This window comes from Bos indicus x Bos taurus, chromosome 15 (genome assembly GCF_003369695.1).
Source record: "Bos indicus x Bos taurus breed Angus x Brahman F1 hybrid chromosome 15, Bos_hybrid_MaternalHap_v2.0, whole genome shotgun sequence".
NCBI lineage: Eukaryota > Metazoa > Chordata > Mammalia > Artiodactyla > Bovidae > Bos > Bos indicus x Bos taurus.
The window spans coordinates 8,430,283-8,447,399 of record NC_040090.1 but is presented as its reverse complement, the minus strand read 5'-3'; the positions used below and the strand labels follow the sequence as shown (position 1 = coordinate 8,447,399).

At 51.6% G+C, this 17,117-nt stretch overlaps 1 long non-coding RNA gene across 1 annotated transcript; it reads right to left on the bottom strand.

The window, feature by feature from the left end:
* Positions 1 to 13,107: 13,107 nt before the first annotated feature.
* On the bottom strand, positions 13,108 to 16,831 carry LOC113905373. The gene is made up of 3 exons (XR_003514651.1): positions 16,065 to 16,831; positions 14,782 to 14,932; positions 13,108 to 14,102 (listed from the first exon to the last, which is right to left on the bottom strand). It is a non-coding gene; the product is annotated as an uncharacterized LOC113905373 (long non-coding RNA).
* Between the last annotated feature and the right edge of the window lie 286 nt (positions 16,832 to 17,117).

The following is a 17,117-nucleotide window of genomic DNA, read 5'->3' as shown; positions in this document are numbered from 1 at the left end:
GATGAGGAAACAGGCTCAGAGAAAGGATGTTACTTCTGGCCTTAAAGAGCAGCCTGGCCCTGCCTGTGCAGTCACAGCCTTTCCACCTGCCTGCCCATAGCTCTCACCTACCAGACTCCTCCCACAACACGAAGAAGGATTATTCCACCCCAGTCGGCATCTGTGTGCCTGCCGCTGATCCTGATCCGAATTTCTATCCACCTTTACCCCACCATGGAAGCAGCTGGTTGTCCCATGGTGCGGGCTGCCTGAGTGCGAGACAACTGTTTTTTTTCACAGGGTGGAAATTAGATCGGCTTCGCGGGATGAAGTGTCTGTGAGCTGAAATGCCAGCCAGTCGGGTGTGGTGTGAGGCCGTATTTTCGTTCTGTGCTCCAAGGATGCCAGCCGCAAGGAGGAGGCATGGGTGGGGACAGGACAGTGAGAAGGGCCCAGGCCTGCCGGGGCCACTGGAAGGGGCCTGGGAGAGCATGCAGGTGGAGAACAGAGGCACCAAGAGGTCAGTGGCTTGCCCAGCCCGGTGCTGTGAAGACAACACCGCATATTCAGACCTCCTCTGCAGCCCCTGTCCCAGCCCCTGCTGCCTTTTTACTCTGCCCTTGAACCCTGAGCCAAAGGGACCTAGAGCCAGCAGTGGCCAAAATAAGCCTCTCTCTACTTGTGAATTTAACTTGGGGGTCTTCCAGCCATGAGAGACTGGCTTATTATCCAGCAAATATTTATCACCTTCCCCTCCTACTGGGCTTCCCCAGTGGTTCAGCTCCTAAAGAACCCGCCTGCCAAGGCAGGAGACATGAGTTTTATCCCTGGATTGGGAAGATCCCCTGGAGAAGAACATGGCAACCCACTCCAGTATTCTTGCCTGGAAAATTCCATGCACAGATGAGCCTGGTGGGCTGCAGTCCATGGGGTTGCAAAGAGTTGGACACTGCTGAATGTGTGCACACACACACCCCCTCCCACAGTGCAGGGGGGGCTCTCCCTACACTGAAGTTGGGCTTGGCCATGTGACTCACTTTTAAGCAAGACAGATGTCAGCAGACATGGCAGAGCGGAAGCTGGAGATGTACTTCCGTGGATGACCTGCTCCCTTGCACTCTCGGGGTATCCGTAAGAAGAGGTTCCCTTGGGAAGCTGCTGCTCTTCAGCGGCAGTCATAGAATGACTTTATGTGGAGTGACCTGAGCTCAACCTGAAACAGCACGCAGCTGAGCCTATCCTAAGTTCGGAGAACCATAGCTGACCTGCAGGTCCACAAATGTGAGACTAAATGCCTGCTGCTGTGAGTCACTGAATTTGGGGATGTTTGTTTTGTAGCATTATCATAGCAATAGCTGACTGATACACAGACCCAGAGCTGGAGCCCGAGAAGGGGCTGAGAGCTGGACTTGGAAGATCCAAGTCATCCATGTCCCTCCCCTCCCGCAGTTCTAGATAATCTCAGCTAACTCCAAGGTTACACAAATGCAGGGAGGCCCTAGGCCTCTATTGATACTTTCTTGGTGAGAAAGCCAAAGCTCCTCAAAGACACCAAGGTTTCAGAACTTAAAAAATGGCCATACTGAGACTAGAATCAGGTCTCTTGGCTCCTGTTTCCAATCCACCAGGCAGCCCAATCCTGGGCCAGTTGAGCAGTGAGACCCATGGGGACTGAACCAGTGGTCTGCTGTGGATGTGATACTCCTGGTGTCTCCTCTCCCAAGACACTTCCCCTGCTGAGGCCTCACGGGGGGCCCAGGCAGCTCCTGTGCCAGTTCCTGTGCCTCCTTGGGACAGAGGGCCTGCCTGGGCCTGGCTGGGTCATCCTGGGTCCTGGGGCTGGGTCCTGGGTCCCTGCCCCCAGTCCCATGTCCAAGGTTGAGAGGTCCAGAGTTGGGGCTCTGGGGTCTGACAGAACTGCATTCAGCCCTTTCTCTGTCCTCTGGCTGTGTGACCTTGGACAGGGTGCTTGCAATGTCTCTGGGCCTCAATTCCATCATCTGCATAATGGTGCTTTCAGTTCAGTTCAGTCACTCAGTCGTGTCCAGCTCTTTGTGATCCCATGGACTACAGTATGCCAGGCCTCCCTGTCCATCACCAACTCCCAGAACTTACTCAAACTCATGTCCATCGAGTCAGTGATGCCATCCGACCATCTCATCCTCTGTTGTCCCCTTCTCCTCCCACCTTCAATCTTTCCCAGCATCAGGGTCTTTTCAAATGAGTCAGTTCTTCCTATCAGGTGGCCAAAGTATTGCAGATTCATTTTCAGCATCAGTCCTTCCAAATAAATGTTCAGTACTGACTTCCCACCCCTGTAAATGGTGAGAGGTTACCTGAGATCATATGCATAGAACAGAGAGCAAAGACCCTCATACAAAAGCAGCTTTGATAAAGAGTGACAGCTGCCATCACCACTGTGATGGGACTCGGGGAGCTGGGATCACAAGGGGTGCACAGTGCTGGTGGCTCTGTCTGCAGTCATCAGGGCCTGGCTTTCCTGGGGGCCTGCTGGCTCATCCTGAATCCACCCTGGAAACAGGTGGGGTTTCCTATCAGAAGAGAAAGCTGGTGCTGGCCCTCACTTTGTGCCCCCAGATGAGAGCTCTGAGGGTCCCAGCAGCAGGGGCCCAGCCGGCTCCAGCAAAGAAACCACAGTGAGCAGGGTGAAGCCTTCCAAACCATCAGTAGCTCCCACTCTGGTCAAGGATGCCCACCGTCCTCCTAGGGTACGTGAACAGGTGCTCTGTCATCCACTTGCACTGCATGTTAGGTCATTCATTCAGTCAATTCTGAAGATGTTCAATGAACAACTAGTATGAGCCCAGCTCTGTGCAAGGCTTTAGGGAATCCAGCAAAGAATCAGACACAGTGGGCTCCCATCGTTAAGGAGTTAGTCTCAGGAGCTGGAAGCGTTCCCTTGATCCATCCCCACACCCTCTCCTTGTTACTCTGGGGTCCAGACCAGGCCTAAGGGAAGCATCCTGTCCACGTCAAGGTCATGAGGAGTGACCAGGGAGCCTGAAGTTCTGATCTCCATCAGTCTGCTGTGTCACCTTGCCTAAGCCACTTCCCCTCTCTAGTCCTGGATTCCTGTTTCTTTAAAGAGAGGAACACTGGACCAGATGACCCCTGACCCCCTGGGTGAGTCCAGTATTGGGCTTTCCCTCTTGGGATTTGCTCGGTAGGTCTCCGCTAAGGTTGCTCTGGCCGTGGATCTTGCTGGGGACCCACGATGACCAGGCCTGGTCCCCTTTCTCCAGGCAGACCTTGGTTTAGATGTTTTAAAAATAAACAATGTGGAAAATAGTTAGGGCCATCAACAACACTTGGGCCAGCAGTCTTCTACTGCTCCCGAATTCTCCTTCCTGTACGAAATTTAGAGACCACCTTGGTTGCAACCTATTCAGCCTTTATTTCCAGAAGAGCATGCAGGTCTAGAATAACCGGCTTCACAGTCGTGGTGTGTCTCTTTCATACCCAAGAGATAAGAGAATAATCACTAATTATATGGTGAATAGTTGGGGGTGATTGCAAGGGAACCTCTCTTCCCCAGGTTCTTAGGTTCTGTGGGGAGAAGGGCTGTGAGAGGCAGCGGTGGAACACAGTGTCGGAGACCACAGACTTAGAAGCCAGGCGCCTGGGTTCTAATCCTGCTTGACCTCGGGCAAGTTTCTTAATCTCTCTGTGCTCTGGCTTGCTCATCTGTAAACGGGGGATGATTAGAACAATCCCTACCCATCTTGGAAGGGGGTCAGGAGGATAAATGAGCTGTTTGTAAAGTGCCTGCATCCAATAAATGTCCCCTGGATGTTGGTTGACTAAATGTTGGGTAGGCCCGCCCACGTGAGCCCTCCCACGCATGGCTGAGGAATCCTAAGGGTTGTGGAGTGCCCGGTGTCATTGACCCTGTGCCCTAATGGCCTGCGCTAAGCAAGAGAGCTGACCACGGATCCTTGCTGCTTATGGAGAACTCACAAGAGTCAGATGCTCCCAGTGCTTTTGGTGTACACTAATTAATCCTCATGATATTCCTAGAAGACACGTAGCTTCTATCTGTATCCCTCCCGCTTTACAGATGGAGAAACTGAGGCACGGAGCAGGTGCAGAATCGGCTGCGGGCCTCACACTCCAGCGCAACAGTGGGGCGGAACGCAGAGGTGCAGGAGTCTCTGGTCGCAGCCCTGTTGGCTCTGACCTGCTCTGTGGTTTGGGCATGGGAGTCCCCTCCCTGTTTCCTCAACTGGAAATGGGGCAAATTACACCTTCCCCATAGGGATGTTGTGAAGAGTGAGACGACACGAGTGGGTGCCTAGCATGCTTTCTGTGTACGATGGGGTTCAAGAAATTGGAAAAGTTACATTTTTTAAATGTTGGGGGGGATGGGAAAAGGAGATTGGGTGGAGGTCCTACCGCCAGGGCAGCCCCAGGGCAGCCAGGACCCTGAAAACCTCTTTAAGATACACTGAAAGTGTTTAGGGGGAGCCCTCCCTTTCCTACCCATACTCAGAGCCCCAGGAACCTATCATAGGAGTAAGGATGGAGGGGGCATGGGTCTCAGACCTGGGATTCAGCCAGCCCTGGGTCCCACTCCTGCTCCACCACTCAACATGCTCGTCTTCTAGCCCTAGTTTTCGCGTCTATTCAAGGGGACAGCAACCAGCATGCACAGATGTGGATGAAGGAATGAGACCACTTAGCTCATGTTTGTTAAGCCCTTGCCGTGGATCATGCAGGGGACTCCCCTCTGTGAAGTAGCTTCTACTATTATCCCCATTTCACAGACTCAGAAACTGAGGCTCAGATAGGTCAAGCAAACTGTGTAGGGTCACACAGCACCTGATGGTAGATGAACGGTGTTGGCCCCAGCAGGGCTACAGAACTCGTGCTCACACCTTCGGTAAATTGTTCCTAGGGGGTCCCTTTGGATTTAAAAGCAGGGAAGCGTGTGCTGTGTCCTGACTTCATGGCCTGAGCTGAGAGGTCCCTGGCTATTTGGGAAACGGGCCTAACGAGGCCTGGGGTTCCAGAGCCCCTGCATAGCCCCACCTAGTTACCTGGTTTCCACAGTCCACACAGTTAGTTATCTCAGGGTGCTGGCCAAGGCAGGGACCCCAGCAACCTGGCCTTCTGCCTCAGCTCTCTTCTCAGCTCAGAGGTCAAAGCGCCCCCCACTGCCTCACTTCCCACCGATTCCTTTGCCCCAGGCATCTTCTTCCTGCTGCTCGGGTCCAGTCCAGGCCCCTTTAGGCCCAGGACAAATTCCTCTCTGCACTGTGCTTGCGCAGAAAACATGCCACCAAAAGTACAGGAAGCACGTCTGCCCCCAAGTGACACCCTGTCCACATTCCTGTAGCTCTAAAGGCGGGCTGGCCCAGCCTGCAGTCATCTGTCCCGGCTGGGAGGACTGTTGGGATCAGTTTGTCCCACCCCCAACCCTTTGCACAAACCAGGAAATGAAGATACAGATGGGGCAGGGCTCTGCCCAAATGCACTGAGCTCAAAGCCGGGTCAGGACAAACCTTGAAAACAGTCCCCACTGAAATGCCTTAGGACATGCAAAGAGCTATGCAAATTGCTTGACATTCATCCAATACTCAGTCCAGCCCTGTGTCAACCTAAAAAATAGTCACAGCCTAAAACTTGAGAGATATGTTTTATTTGGCAGACATTTTTAGGACTTAAGGCCCAGGAGGCAGCATCTCAAGTAGCCCTGAGAGAACTGCTCAGAGGAGGTGGGAGGAGAAGCCAGGTTATATAGAAGTTTGTAACAAAGGGCAGGTTGTCTGAACATCAAAAGTATTTTTGTGAATTAAAGAGAACCAGATACTCCAAGTTAAGGACTTTAGTGCTTTTCTATGTATGGGAAGATGCAAGGATCTGAGCTCACTGAAGTCATTCCTTTCATATGCATCTCAGCTATCTGGGGCCAGTATCCTGCAATTTTTTTTCAGGAATATCCTGAGTTCCTCAGTGCTCACCATTAGGAGCGGCTGTAACCTGATGGCTGTCTGATTGCTCAGGTATTTGCCTTCCTGAGTTGGAATCTCTGAGGGCGGTGACATCCTGATTTATTGATACAGCAGGAAATACTCTATTTCTCAACCTGCAGGGTTGATGCTATTCCCATTTTACAGATGGAGGCACTGAGGCACAGAAAAGGAAACTTGATTACCTCAGGTCACACAGAAAGCAATGGTTTAGGGATTTAAGCCAAGGCTCTTTTCTCTTTGTTGCACCATCAGTTACTGCAGATTGAGCCTATGAGCCCAGGGCCACCCACCTATAAAATAGCTGGATTCTTTACCACAGCCACCACCCAAGAAACCTAGCAGGGGCAGGATACAGGGACGGTGTTTTCTACTTAATCCACCAATCTGGGTTTTCTCTTCACAGCTCCATCCCTCAGCCTCTCAACTCGAACCCAGGCCTCCTGACTCCCCCATAAGCTCCCCATTCTGCAGGCCATCCAGGCCTGGACTGGGAGGTTAAGGCCTGCCCCTGACACCAGTCCAGACTGTGTCAGACTGGGGCCTCGGAGACCCCAGAGCTGGCAGAAGGATTTCCTGATGAGGTTTCTGCACACTTCTGATGCTAGAGAATCCTTTCCAATGCCCAACTTCGGTCAGCAAAGGCCTTTCCCAAAAAATAACACTCTGGCAGGATTGGCAGCACATCCTCCCACTTTACAGATGAACAAATGGAGGCTGTGGGAGTTGTGGCTTCCCCATGGACCCAGGTCAGGTCCAGGGCTCTTCAGGGTGGCTTTCCCAATGCCTGGCGTAGCCCTTTCTACAATAGCAGACCCTCAATTTTATTATTATCATTATTATTTTTTGTCAAATGAATAAATGAACAAGGTACAGATTTTCCATTTCTTTATTTCTGAAATGATCACATCAAAGACTGTTGCCTATTAGAGCAAAAAGGGGCCTCAAGCTCATTCAGTCCCCTCACTATACTGATGAAGCAACCAGGGCTCAGAGAGGGCCAGTGACTTGCCCATCAGAAGGGTCCATGACCATTTCAAGCTGCCAGTGATCATGAGATCAAGGTGCCCGCCACCAACCCAGCCTCCTTGTTTTCTCTGCCTCCCTGTTTTTCCTGCAGTGGAGCCAGGAAGAACATTCATCCAATACTCATCACTCATCACCCACCTGCATCATCCCCATAGCGTTCAGGACTCCTCTCCTCATCCTTGCCTGTCAGAATCCTACCTGTTTGCTGGTAGATGAAAATTCAAGCTCCTCCCCACCTTCTGTCAGCTGTGTGAACTTGAACAAGTCACTATGCTTACTAAGCCTAACTCCTTTGCAAAAAGGCTGATAATGCCAGTTTGGAGGGTTATTTGGGGGATGAGAAGAGCTACTATGTGTAAAACATGCTGCATTGTGGCGATTTTGGTGGCATGGGGGTGGCGGTGATTGCTAACAGGGCCAAAGGCAGGATGAGGGCCTGGGCAGCGCAGAATCAGGATGGCGTGGATCGGGCGCTACAGCAAGGACCCCCAAGGGTGACCGGGACCGTATCTAAGCGAAATCAGACAACAAGGCATTCTAGGCAGCGGGCAGCGGCTGGAGTCCCAGGGGAAGGTGGCTGAGTGCCCCACTGGGTGGAGGGGTGGGGCCCAGCCTGGAGGAACCCAGCAGGTTGGGAGAGGTGGATGGGCAGTGGGCACCGTACTAGGCCTGATCACCAGGCTCAGTTTGGGGGAAAGAGTCGCAATAGCCTTCTGAGGGAAGTTTTGTATCCCTACTTTACAGACAGGGAAAGCAAGGCCCAGAAAGGGTGAGTAACTTTCCCAAGTTGATCCAGCAAGAAAGAAACAGAACCAGAATGAGAACCCAGCAGCCTGTTAACCAAACACTCTCCACGCCAGCTCACCATCGGTTTAAAGCAAAGTCCTACCGTGTCTCAGCGCGCTCCCAGCTGAGCCAGGATGTGGTCGGAGTCCCCAGGGAGGAATGGAGGCGAGGCCAATGGTCAGCCAAATTCTTCCTCTTTCTGACCACTCCCCCACCCCAACCCCCCAGGGCGGCTGGAAAGAAGATAGAGCTCCAAAGACAATTCCTAACAAGAAAGAGAGGAAACAATTAGCCTGGGCCCTTAAACGTGTGGAGGCGGGGCTGGCGGCAGGCCCCAGTTCCTCCCTTGATTAAAATAGACCAAGGTATGTGGGCTTGGGCAGCTTTTAAAAGGATTTGGGGCCAAGCAAGCTGAGAAGGCACTGCAGGGGCTCCCAGATGCCGGCCCAGGTCACTCGGCTCTGGTTGTAAGGAGCCACTCTGCCCTGGAGGGGAGGGCAGAGGCCACCCAGACCCCAGAGACGTCTTCCTGGGGTGGGGGACAGTAGGGACCGGACTTTTTCTCCTCCTCTTCTTTCCTTTATGAGCCATGGCATTCCTCTTGCGTCACAGCTGGGCTCAAGTGGCTCAGTTCATCCAGCCTTCACCTTTAGGGGCCACCCACGCCTCCTCCCAAGATGACTGCCAAGCCCTTTCCTCTGAATTCCTCATGGAGTGCCTGGCTTTCTTTTCAAGAGGAACAGCCCTTCTGCCTCTGAAGTGGGGCCCAGAGACCCAGGGTGAGAAATTCCCGGGAGAGTCAGCTTCCTCATTCCGGTGATGTATTACCTATCACTCCCCCGCCTTCCCTGAGCTACATCATACAGTCTACCTTCTGCACAGCCGGAATGATGCCCCCTGGGGGTGTGCAATGTCAGCAGCTCCCCTGGGACTTAGAGGTCACCCAAAAGCGGATGGAGAGGCTGGAGGGCTGAAGAGGGGGACAAGGTACACGGGGAGATGTTCCCGTGACACCTATCACACTTCCTCACCCACTGGCTGCTGGTCTGGGGCTGAGGGCCTCTTGTGCTTGCTCAAGGGCAGAGTAGAGGAGAGACCGCTTACTTCCCCATCACCCGCCCCCCCCCCCCCCAACTCCCAGGCCACCTGGACCGCAGGTCCTGGGCCTTGTCAGTGATCTGGAGCCATCCCACTTCCTGGCCATGCTTTCCCCACCTGCCAGGCAGGGCTGCTGGTTGGACCTCATTCCCTCCCAGCCCCCTGTATCCCTAAACCCCCTTCTGAGAGCAGACCCAGAGACCCCTGGAGAGAAATTGACTGCAGAGCTGAGCTCAAATCCTCGTGGCCTTGGGCAAAGGGCTTGGCTCTCTAGGCCTGTAAAATGGGATGAGAATCAAACTGAAATGGTGGAAGGGAACTGCTTCTTCCTGCCAGCAATAGAAACAAAAGCTAACATTTAATGGGTGCCAACACCTTTCGTGCATGATCTCATTTCATTGTCACACACACCTATGAGGTGGCAGGGCCAGGGAGCGGCTACGATTTTCTCCATCCAACAGAGAGGCCAGTGGAGGAAGGGAGCAGTGCCAGGCTTTCAGCGCGGGCAGTCTAACCCCATCCCCACCCAGGGTGCTTCTCTTCTGTTCTCTCTCACCTCTCCCACTGCTCAGGAAACTGATAGGCACTTATTTTGCCAGATGCTGTGCAGATCAGTTGGAGAGAGGCTTGAACTAGCAGACTTCCACCTCCCCAACCCCAGGAGCTGTCAACCTCATCGGTGGCCCAGCCGTCTCAGAGAGGAGGGAGATTAGCCAAGGTTGGCGGGAGCAGGGGACAGGGGTCCTCTAGCCCACACCCCAGGGAAGGCTGGGTGGAGGAAGGAGGGAACAACCCAGGCCCTTGGCCTTTGCCTCCTACTCCCTCACCCCGCCCCCACCCCTGCATCCCAAAGGAAGCCCTGTCTGCCCTCCTCTGCTTTCCTTCCAGCCCCTTTCCCTGCCCCTCCCAGCAAGGATTTATGGTTTTAATAATCCAGGCTTTCTCCACCAGCCTCCCTTGCTGTTTAGTCCCTTCTAAAGATCCTTAAAATTAAAACACTAATCAGGAATTTATTTTCTCATCAATCCTGCCCTTCAGGTTATGAGGCCCTTGTGTTTTCACAGCCGCAGGGAGGGCCCTCCAGGGGCAGAGATGGGCATAGGGAACAACGGCTCTGGCTCCAGTCTGGGGAGAGAAAGGAGAGAGAAGAAGGGGAGAGACTGCAGGAGGCAGAGTCAGATCCAGGTGAGAGGGGAAAAGGGGTGCAGGTAGCTCGGAGAAGGTGTCACCTGTCTGCATTGGCCCCCTGCCACCCAAAAGGGCTGTTTGCAAAGCCCAGGAATACTGTTCCTTCCATGGGAAGCCTATGAGATGAGTCAGGTCACCCTGATCACTGAACAGGGAGTCTCCTGCCTGCTTCACCTCTGTCTGGGTGTGTGAGGGTAGGCAAGTCACTAGCCCTCCCTGAGCTTTGGTTGCTTCATCAGGACAGTGAGGGGATTGAATGAACTCTAAGGCCCCTTCCTGCTCTAACAGGCAACAGACTTTGATGTGATCATTTCAGAAATAAAGAAATGGAAAATCTGTACCTTGTTCATGTATTCATTTGACAAAAAAAAGAAAAAACTGAGGGTCTGCTAATGTGGAAAGGACACCAGGCACTGGGGAAGCCACCCTGAAGAGCCCTGGACCTGACCTGGGTCCATGGGGAAAACACAACTCCCACAGCCTCCATTTGTTCATCTGTAAAATGGGAGGATGTGCTGCCCATCCCGCCAGAGTGTTATCATTTGGAAAGGCCTTTGCTGACAGAAGTTGGGCATCGGAAAGGATTCTCTAGCATCAGAAGTGTGCAGAAACCTCATCAGGAAATCCTTCTGCCAGCTCTGGGGTCTCCCAGGCCCCAGGCTGACACAGTCCGGACTGGTATCAGGGGCAGGCCTTAACCTCCCAGTCCAGGCCTGGATGGCCTGCAGAATGGGAGCTTACGGTGGAGTCAGGAGGCCTGGGTTTGAGCTGGGTATCAGCTGCAGCACCTGCAGTCAGTCGCTTGGGTGAGTCCTGTCCCCTTTGGGTGCCCAGAGTCATCCTCCAAGGAGGTTAAACAGTCCTGCCCCCCCTGGTGAGACGTGTGAACTGAGCCAGGTAACACAGGTGGAAGGACCAAGCACACAGTAGGTGTGCAAGCAACACAGTAGGTGTTAGGAACAAATGCTTGCTCGGCACCAGGTTTAAGCCACAAGAACATCAAGGTCGAGGGTACCGGCTGTCGAGTTACACAGTCAAGGGCGAGTTGGGATGTGGTACAGCCCACTGCAGGGGGGCGGAAACAGGGGGGCTTTGGCCTCCCTGCCAGATGAGGCCTTTCCAGGCTGGCATTAGCAAATTCAGCAAAACCAGGGGGCTTAGCCCGGCTTCCCCTTTATGCTGAGCAGCTTGTTCATGCCTCAGCCCAGCTTGTCTGACTGATGGGAAATCAATGTGTTTATGATCTGAGGCCTCTTGCACAAAAAGACGAAGAAACAATTGCTCTTCCGAGGTCTGAATAGCAGCCTGCCCAATCTTCTGATTTAGCTTACCTTCTCAGCCCTGAATCTTGCCTCTCTTCAAGTTGAAGTATCCAAGAACAGTAAAACTTAAAGCTGTGAACAAAGGACTTTGAACATCCCCATCCTGAGAGATAGATGAGCCCTCCTGGGGGATCCCTGTCTCTGGGAACCAGTAGCTGTCAAATCAAGCAAACTGAGCAGAAGAATTTGGCTGTGTTCTCAAGAGGTTCCGAGTCCTGAAATAACAGAGACATGGTCTCTAACTTAAGAAATCTACGGGAAAAGGTAGATTTTGTTGGGAGAGCCAAAATAATTATACTGTGATTATGTCTCATTTATACTGTGATCACATATCTAGGGTAGCACCTGATACCTCTAGCTGCTGTTGTACGGGATTCCTAGGTCTAATTAACACTGTAGAAACCAATAGAATTTGTGATGATACTGATGCCTGTGATCAAATATACAGGGAGAATGACTCAGAACACCTTCAGGACATTATACCAATGGAGGAGAAGCGGCCTGAAGAAGATTTAGATCTGATTAATGATAGATTGATTACAGTCCTTAATCATTCATTAAATGCAGATGGCTTGTAGATCAGGGAGGTGAAAGAATCATAAAGTGAGTCCTAAAGTATGGGAAAATCTGTGCTGGTCTTACTGGAAGATTCAGTCACCTTTTCAGATTTGTTCCAATTCCCCACTGGTTATTGCAAATGTTTGACATTGACATGAGTTTGTTAATTGCTGTCGGACTAAGGATGATCATTTCTTCACAAAAAGGTCTGGCTCACAGGACAGGGCTGAGGGTGGGGAGAAATGGGGGGTGAACTGTGAGCTGTTTTGCTGAAGCCCCCATATGGCCCTGATCCCTGGTCAGGGAATGAAACACAACGTGCAATGGTGTTGCTCTGTCATCAGGGGCAGAGGAGTTTCAGGGCAACTCAGACCAGCCTGTCGGCACTGTTTATGGAAAGCAGTGAGACTGATGGTTTGCACCTGGCCTTGGCAAGACCCCTGACAGCTCTGCCGTTGAGGTTGGTAACGTAGCGGAAAAATGCCGACATGACCAGCAAAATGTACAAATGCCTAACGAGGCTCCTCCCCAGTCTGGAGGTGTTCTACATCCCTTACAGAGGGAGGGTGCTGGAGACCCTCACCTGCCTCTCCGGTGCCTAGCCGTAAAGTCCATCCTGATGAGTCCTCTCCCTGTAAGCGACTGTAGGTTAGTGAGCACTGTCGTTGGGGATCCTGTGAGTCTGTCTGATTTAGCAGTTGAATCCAACTTGACTGCCACTGTTAAAGGTGAAACTTCTTTCTTCCACATTTCATAGATGAAGCAATGGAAACTCAGAGGGGGGAATGACTTATCCACAGTCATGCAGCAGGTTTATAGTAGAGCCCAGATTGGAGTTGTAGGCTCACATCTCAATCCAGAGATGTGGTCTGTTTTTTCCCTCCTGACCTTGCTCCTTACAGGTGATTGGTCACTTCCCAGGAGGCCTTGAAGAACCAGAGAGAAGCACTGACTCTAGCATAGGTGTCAGGGTAGCAGGAGAAGAATTGCCCCAGGATGAGGAGAGGTCAGAAGCCAGGAAACAGATAGGAAAACCCAAGGTTCAGGGAGAAGAGGAAATTGAGAGAGAGGCTCAAGACTGAGTCTGTGAAGGAAGAATGTATCAGTCAGTGTGGGATCATTGCTGTAACAAACAACCCCAAGTCTCAGGCTTTTAATTCCAGAAGAGTCAGTTTATTACTCATGCCATAAGTTCAAAGCAGGTCAGTGGAGGAGAGAGAGCACTGCTCCATGCAGTCATTTAGGGACCCAGGCCCCCTCCATCCTGTAGCTTGCCTCCCCTCAAGGTCTTCAAAGTCCTCACCATCCAGAGGGAAGTTGAAGAAAGAGAGGACACTGGTGTTATTATTGATATTAAGCCAGCCCAGGAGTCCCCTCTCTTCTGGACATCGGCAGGTCAGTGTAGAAGCGTTAGGACAGGGGGGCTGAATTCCTCTCTTTCTGAGGGGCAGTGGAGCCCGAGCCAGCCTGTGGCTTCATCATCCACACCTTCAGTGTCCCCGGGGGCTCTCCTGACATCTGGACGTCAGCACAGTCCCTCTTCTGCATAAGGTGAGCCAAATCCCGAATATGCAGCCAATCCAAAGGTACCCAGGCCCCTCTTTGGTCCCTCACGTCTCTGAACTCTATGTCCCAAGTTCACCTAAAGTCAGTCTTGGAGGAGCATGCCAGTGGTCATGGAGGTCACTTGCCGTCGTCATTAACTGAGAATAAATCACGGTAGGATATGAATTGTGAGTTGTTCTTCTCTAGGACACAGGTTTCCCTTACTTAGAAACTGGTGTATCCATGGCGTGGACCCTCCTGGAAGCTGGTTCCAATAGCTTAAAAACTACATAAGTGGTCATCTGTATATTACCCAAGAGAGAACTTGTGCCGGAATCTTCTGCCAGGCTTGACAGTACGAGTCAGTAGGACACAGGCTGGGAGCCAAAGCAGAAATGGGCTCAGAGTCAGGCTGGGAAGGGCTCCCGGACACGACACCCCAGGACGCGGATGAAGTATGGAGGAAAACCGGCCTTGCGGTGAGACAGCTCTGCTTCTATTCCATGTTAGAATGCTGGGTGACTTTGGACAAGTCAGTTCACCTCTCTGGACCTTGTTTTCTCATCTGCAAAATGGGTATAATCACAGTACCTTTCTTCCAGGGATGCTGTGGGATTTAACGAGATAATGGCCTCAAGCACAATGCCTGATCCCAGGAGGCTTTCAGTAACTGAGCTCTCCCTGGCCCTCCCACCCTTTTTGATACTCTGTGATAAGGGAAACTCGGCGCGTATGTAGGCTAGCCTTCCAATCGTCAGAAAGAGCCCTGTGGGAGCACGCTATTTCCTGGGAGCTGAGAATTCCATCTAGCTTCACAACGGTGGGAGGTGAGCTTCTGTGCCGACTCTGGTGAGCAACGCCAGGGAGTGAACAAGGTCTGTGGTGAATTCCCATTTCTGAGCTGTTTTTTCCACCTGGCCTGGGAGAGCCTGGGCTTGTAAAATGCGGTTATTAGCCGAAATGATCTAAATCTGATCTACTTCTCCCACAGAAACGATGTGATGATGTTCCTCACTAAGTACCTGACGCTCGACAATTTTATGAAATGACCACGGACATCTTTGTTAATCACGTTGAAACCTCATGCCTGGGCTCGGGGCAGCGGTGAGCTTTCAGAAGTGCTTCTAAACCAATTAAACAGGGTGGCACGGTACACGCTCCCACAAACACCGTTTAATATGAAACAGAGTGATAGTGAAAAGTACAAAGTGTCCTCGTTGAAGTTCCTGTTAATTTTCGTTTCCTCTGTGTTGAGTAATGACACCTAAGATTTACTGGGTGCTTACCATGTGCCGGACGCCGTTCCAAGCTCTTTACACAGCACCGTGGCACTTTGTCCAACCCGGAAGCTTGGGGCCCAGAGAGGTGAAGGCTCCTTTCTACAGACACACAGGCCGGAAGTGACAGAGCCAGGCTTAGAACCCAAGGGATGAGAATCTGGAACCAAAACGCGTAACCAAGTCAGGGCTTGGTAGAAGTGTATCAAAAGGCTCATCTATCCAAAAGGCTTCCCTGGCCAGTTTTGGCAGATGACTTCAGGAGAAATTTGGAGACACGGACTCCCGTTGGCTAATTATGAAAGATATCAGCCAATTATATATGTTTAGTGCCTTTCTGTCCCATGTTCTGTTCAGTTCTGCTCCATCCTACATACCAGGACCTGTGTTAAGCTTGGGAGATATCAGGGCATTTGAAAACTGGTTCCTTACCTCTGGGGGAAGCAAATATATAAATAAATGACGATTGCAAACCAAGAGACAAAGCATAAGAGAAATACACCAAATGCTTGATATAGTAAGGGAAGAAATGATCCATCTGGAGAAGACTGGGAAAAAAAATCAGAAAAGTAGTTACTGCTGGGAGGATTTGGGGGAATGAAAAGGAGTCTTCCAGGCACACAAGCGGAAAACACATTCTAGACAGAGGCACTCTTGGAGGCTCAAAGATTGGGTAGAACAAGCGTGGGCCCCATAAACACTTTGATGTGGAGCAGCTGTGCCGAGTCCTGCAAAGTTTGACAGGCTGTTCTTAGAAGGTTGGGTTCTCTTCTCCAGAAGAGGACAATTGAATGAGTCAGGACTCTTACAGTTACATGTGACAGAAACCCAATTCAAATGGTCTCGGACTTGGAAGGTTTTGACTTGTGTCACTGAAACCATTTCATGTTACTGCATTCAGGCATAGCTGGATCCAGGTGCTTAAAGAAGATCATCTGAAATCTCTCTCCATCCCTTTGGCTTAACCTTCAGGTAGCCTCTGTCTAGTTAATGACAAAGATGAGTTTCACAATATCTAGGGTTACATCTGACCAGCTGGGCAACCTCAGGAGAAAGAAAGTGCCTTATTCCTGACAACTCCAACCAAAGTCCTGGGACAGGTGTTACTTGCCTGTAACTGCCTTGCTTGAATGGCTTGTGTGCCGTTACTAAGAAATGAACCCCAAATGTCAGGAGACCCAGAGTCTTGCTCCTGACATTTAATTAAGTAGTCTTGGGTGAATCCCTCTGTTCTCTGGATCTTGTTTTCCTCATCCAAAGAAGAGTGGACATGAGGTCCTTTGGGGTCTTACCTTCCATCCTGGACACAATCTGTATACTCCCAGTGCTGTGCATGGTCACGTCGGCAATCTGCAAACTCTCAGCTCCCCAAGATGGGGATGGGCTTCCCTGGCAGCCCTCCTCTCCTCCTGGTTTCTCCTTTGTGACCCAAGAGCAGGGGATGATTGGAGTGGGGCTTGACTGATGGGTGGGGGACAAGCAGGCATAGCTGGTCCTTCCCCAAGGACCTGAAGCCTTAGGGACCAGGGGCACCCTGTTTCAACCCACTGCGTAACTTGCTGCCAGCTTGAGACCTTCAGGTGAGAGCTCCTGCCCAAATGCGGGGCGATTTAATCATCTCAGGAGGCCTGCTTCACCGGAAAGCATAACTGTTTAATCTTTAAATTGAATTTTATGTGGTTTTTTTTTCTCCTCAGATTCTTACAGTACTTAATTCCAGGGCTAATCTGGGACCCTGACTCTAATTTACGGCCTGGGTAACGGCTGTGTTTATCAGGCAGCGGTAAGGCTGCTCACTCTCGGCTTCAGAGCTGTGGGCGGACATTCGCCTCCCCTCCTGTCCCCTGCTCACCAGGACTCCTGTCTTCTTCAAGCTCTAATCTTTCTTGTCCCCAATTCAGCCTCTGGTCAGGCCCAATCTCTGACACTCCTCTGGCCCTTCCCAGTGAACTTGACATCTAGGGGTGCCTGTCTTTATATTGTACCCCTGCCCCCAGGACAAGGGAGGGGAAAGAGGCTCTGAGTGTTAAGAACCTCACTCAGATCCTGCCGTTGGAGGGTAAAGAGAGATGTCTGTCCCTTCCTGTCCTTGGTTCCCCTCCCTCCCCACCCCCGCTTCCGCCCACACTCTGCGCCAGGGACAAGATGTTTTGTCAGTTTTAAAGTGCAACCTTGCAAGACAGCAAGAGCTAGGAGAACTAGGCACTCCTTTCTTATTTTCCCTTCTCCCACTACCCCCTCCCTTCCTTCTTTCCTTTCGTCTGTACTCTCTTTCCCTCCCTCCCTTCCTTGCAGCTACTCAAAGATTTATTGAGCACCTACTGTGTGCCAGGTCTCCCTCCAGG